Source organism: Schistocerca gregaria, unplaced genomic scaffold (assembly GCF_023897955.1).
Source record: "Schistocerca gregaria isolate iqSchGreg1 unplaced genomic scaffold, iqSchGreg1.2 ptg000205l, whole genome shotgun sequence".
In the NCBI taxonomy this organism is placed as follows: domain Eukaryota; kingdom Metazoa; phylum Arthropoda; class Insecta; order Orthoptera; family Acrididae; genus Schistocerca; species Schistocerca gregaria.
The window spans coordinates 2,928,677-2,933,848 of NW_026061740.1; positions in this window are offsets into that span (position 1 = coordinate 2,928,677).

Genomic DNA, 5,172 nt, shown 5'->3' on the forward strand with positions numbered 1-5,172 from the left:
AATCTTCTAAGTTGATGTAATAGCCGGTAAGAAGTAGTACAACACAAGTCTTAGGTATCGATTATTGACTTTTTAGCTGGCTTTGGTGCCTTGGACATGAGCTAGGACCTTAAAATTCTGCATGAACGGAGGACTAGCAGCCGAGTTGCACGGGAGAATGTGAAAAGTGTTCATATGTAGTAAAAACCTGAGAAATACGTCCGTTTCCTCATTTGTTATCGAATCGACGTAAAGGCAGATAGTCACATTGGCCGCTCTTCTCTCTGAAACGGTTGTACTTATCGTCTGCAAAGCTATGTCACGTGCTGCGGTTAGTGGAGACACTAAAAGCGCCATAGTAGAACACAGATGAAGCTTCTAAGTTGATGTAATAGCCAGTAAGAAGTAGTACAATTCAAGTTTTAGGATCGATTATTGACTTTTTAGCTGGCTTTGGTGCCTTGGACATGAGCTAGGAACTTAAGATTCTGCATGAAAGGAGGATTAGCAACCGAGTTGCACGGGAGAATGTGAAATGTGTTCATATGTAGTTAAAACCTGAGAAATCCGTCCGTTTTCGTCATTTATTATCGAATCGACTTAAAGCCAGATCGTCACATTGGGCGCTCTTCTCTCTGAAACGGTTGTGCTTATCGTCTGCAAAGCTATGTCGCGTGCTGCGGTATGCGAAACACTAAAATCACCATAGTAGAACACAGATGAAGCTTCTAAGTTGATGTAATAGCCAGTAAGAAGTAGTACAATTCAAGTTTTAGTTATCGATTATTGACTTTTTAGCTGGCTTTGGTGCCTTGGACATGACCTAGGACCTTAAGATTCTGCATGAAAGGAGGACTAGCAGCCGAGTTGTGTGGGAGAATGTGAAAAGTGTTCATATGTAGTAAAAACCTGAGAAATCCGTCCATTTTCGTCATTTGTTATCGAATCGACTTAAGGCATATCGTCACATTGGCATCTCTTCTCTCTGAAACGGTTGTACTTATCGTCTGCAAAGCTATGTCGCGTGCTGCGGTATGCGGAGATACTAAAAGCACCATAGTAGAACACAGATGAAGCTTCTAAGTTGATGTAATAGCCAGTAAGAAGTAGTACAATTCAAGTTTTATGTATCGATTATTGACTTTTTAGCTGTCTTTGGTGCCTTGGACATGAGCTAGGACCTTAAGATTCTGCATGAAAGGAGGACTAGCAGCCGAGTTGCACGGGAGAATGTGAAAAGTGTTCATATGTAGTAAAAACATGAAAAATACGTCCGTTTTCGCCATTTGTTATCTTATCGATTTATAGCCAGATCGTCACATTGCCCACTCTTCTCTCTGAAACGGTTGTACTTATCGTCTGCAAAGCTATGTCGCGAGCTGCGGTATGCGGAGACACTAAAAGCACCATAGTAGAACACAGATGAAGCTTCTAAGTTGATGTAATAGCCAGTAAGCAGTAGTACAATTCAAGTTCTATTTATCGATTATTGACTTTTTAGCTGGCTTTGGTGCCTTGGACATGAGCTAGGACCTTTAGATTCTGCATGAAAGGAGGATTAGCAGCGGAGTTGCACGGGAGAATGTGAAAAGTGTTCATATGAAGTAAAAACCTGAGACATCCGTCCGTTTTCGTCATTTGTTATCGAATCGACTTAAAGCCAGATCGTCACATTGGTCGCTCTTCTCTCTGAAACGGTTCTACTTATCGTCTGCAAAACTATGTCGCGTGCTGCGGTATGCGGAGACAGTAAAAGCACCATAGTAGAACACAGATGAAGCTTCTAAGTTAATGTAATAGCCAGTAGATATAGTACAATTCAAGTTCTAGGTATCGATTATTGACTTTTTAGCTGGCTTTGGTGCTTTGGACATGAGCTAGGACCTTATGATTCTGCATGAAAGGAGGACTAGCAGCCGAGTTGCACGGGAGAATGTGAAAAGTTTTCATCTGTAGTAAAAACCTGAGAAATCCGTCCATTTTCGTCATTTGTTATCGAATCGACTTAAAGCCAGATCGTCACATTGGCCGCTCTTCTCTCTGAAACGGTTGTACTTCTCGTCTGCAAAGCTATGTCGCGCTCTGCGATATGCGGAGACAGTAAAAGCACCATAGTAGAACACAGATGAAGCTTCAAAGTTGATGTAATAGCCAGTAAGATATAGTACAAACCAAGTTTTAGGTATCGATTATTGACTTTTTAGATGGCATTGGTGCGTTGGACATGAGCTAGGACCTTAAGATTGTGCATGAAAGAAGGATTAGCAGCGGAGTTGCACGGGAGAATATGAAAAGTGTTCATATGTAGTAAAAACCTAGAAATCCGTCCGTTTTCGTCATTTGTTATCGACTCGACTTAAAGCCAGATCGTCACATTGGCCGCTATTCTCTCTGAAACGGTTGTACTTATCGTCTGCAAAGCTATGTCGCGTGCTGCGGTATTCTGAAACACTAAAAGCACCATAGTAGAACACAGATGAAGCTTCTAAGTTGATGTAATAGCCAGGAAGAAGTAGTATAATTCAAGTTTTAGGTATGGTTTAAGACTTTATAGCTGGCTTTGGTGCACTCGACATGAGCTAGGACCTTAACATTCTGCATGAAAGGAGGACTAGCAGCCGAGTTGCACGGGAGAATGTGAAATGTGTTCATATGTAGTAAAAACATGAGAAATCCGTCCGTTTTCGTCATTTGTTATCGAATCGACTTAAAGCCAGATCGTCACATTGGCCGCCCTTCTCTCTGAAAAAAGTTGTACTTATCGTCTGGAAAGCTATGTCGCGTGCTGCGGTATGCGGACACACTAAAAGCACCATAGTAGAACACAGATGTAGCTTCTAAGTTGATGTAATAGCAAGTAAGAAGTAGTAAAATTCAAGTTTTAGGTATCGATTATTGACTTTTTAGCTGGCTTTGGTGCCTTGGACATGAGCTAGGACCTTAAGATTCTGCATGAAAGGAAATTAGCAGCGGAGTTGCACGGGAGAATATGAAAATTGCTCATATGTAGTAAAAACCTAGAAATCCGTCCGTTTTCGTCATTTTTATCGAATCGACTTAAAGCCAGATCGTCACATTGGCCGCTCTTCTCTCTGAAACGGTTGTTCTTATCGTCTGCAAAGCTATGTCGCGTGCTGCGGTATTCTGAGACACTAAAAGCACCATAGTACAACACAGATAAAACTTCTAAGTTGATGTAATAGCCAGTAAGAAGTAGTACAATTCAAGTTTTAGGTATCGATTATTGACTTTATAGCTGGCTTGGTGCCTTGGACATGAGCCATGACCTTAACATTCTGCATGAAAGGAGGACTAGCAGCCAATTTGCACAGGAGAATGTGAAAAGTGTTCATATGTAGTAAAAACCTGGGAAATCCGTCCGTTTTCGTCATTTGTTATCGAATCGACTTAAAGCCAGATCGTCACATTGGCCGCTCTTCTCTCTGAAACGGTTGTACGTATCGTGTGCAAAGCTATGTCGCGTGCTGCGGTATGCGGTGACAGTAAAAGCACCATAGTAGAAGACAGATGAAGCTTCTAAGTTGATGTAATACTCAGTAAGAAGTAGTCCAATTCAAGTTTTAGGTATCGATTATTGACTTTTTAGCTGGCTTTGGTGCCTTGGACATGAGACAGGACCTTAGGTTTCTGCATTAAAGGAGGACTAGCAGCCGAGTTGGACGGGAGAATGTGAAAAGTATTCATATGTAGTAAAAACCTGAGACATTTGTCCGTTTTCGTCATTTGTTATCGAATCGACTTAAAGCCAGGTCTTCACACTGGCCGCTCTTCTCCCTGAAACGGTTGTACTTCTCGTCTGCAAAGCTATGTTGCGTGCTGCGGTATGCGGAGACAGTAAAAGAACCATAGTAGAACACAGATGAAGCTTCTAAGTTGATGTAATAGCCAGTAAGAAGTAGTACAATTCAAGTTTTATGTATCGATTAATGACTTTTTAGCTGTCTTTGGTGCCTTCGACATGAGCTAGGACCTTAAGATTCTGCATGAAAGGAGGACTAGCAGCCGAGTTGCACGGGAGAATGTGAAAAGTGTTCATATGTAGTAAAAACATGAGAAATACGTCCGTTTTCGCCATTTGTTATCGAATCGATTTATAGCCAGATCGTCATATTGGCCGCTCTTCTCTCTGAAACGGTTGTACTTATCGTCTGCAAAGCTATGTCGCGTACTGCGGTATGCGGAGACACTAAAAGAACCATAGTAGAACACAGATGAAGCTTCTAAGTTGATGTAATAGCCAGTAAGAAGTAGTACAATTTACGTTTTAGGTTTTGAATATTGACTTTTTAGCTGGCTTTGTTGCCTTGGACATGAGCTAGGACCTTAAGATTCTGCATGAAAGGAGGACTAGCAACCGAGTTGCACGGGAGAATGTGAAAAGTGTTCATATGTAGTAAAAACCTGAGAAATCGGTCCGTTTTCGTCATTTGTCATCGAATCGACTTAAAACCAGATCGTCACATTGGCCGCCCTTCTCTCTGAAACGGTTCTACTTATCGTCTGCAAAGCTATGTCGCGTGCTGCGGTATGCGGAGACACTAAAATCACCATAGTAGAACACAGATGAAGCTTCTAAGTTGATGTAAAAGCTAGTAAGAAGTAGTACAATTCAAGTTTTAGGTATCGATTATTGACTTTTTAGCTGGCTTTGGTACCTTGGACATGAGCTGGGACCTTAAAATTCTGCAAGAAAGGAGGACTAGAAGCCGAGTTGCACGGGAGAATGTGAAAAGTGTTCACATGTAGTAAAAACCTGAGACATCCGTCCGTTTTCGTCATTTGTTATCGAATCGACTTAAAGCCAGATCGTCATATTGGCCGCTCTTCTCTCTGAAACGGTTGTACATCTCGTCTGCAAAGCTATGTCGCGCTCTGCGATATGCGGAGTAAGTAAAAGCACCATAGTAGAACACAGATGAAGCTTCTATGTTGATGTAATAGCCAGTAAGATATAGTACAATTCAAGTTTTAGGTATCGATTATTGACTTTTTAGCTGGCTTTGGTGCGTTGGACATGAGCTAGGACCTTAAGATTGTGCATGAAAGAAGGATTAGCAGCGGAGTTGCACGGGAGAATATGAAAAGTGTTCATATGTAGTAAAAACCTGAGACATCCGTCCGTTTTCGTCATTTGTTATCGAATCGACTTAAAGCCAGATCGTCACATTGGCC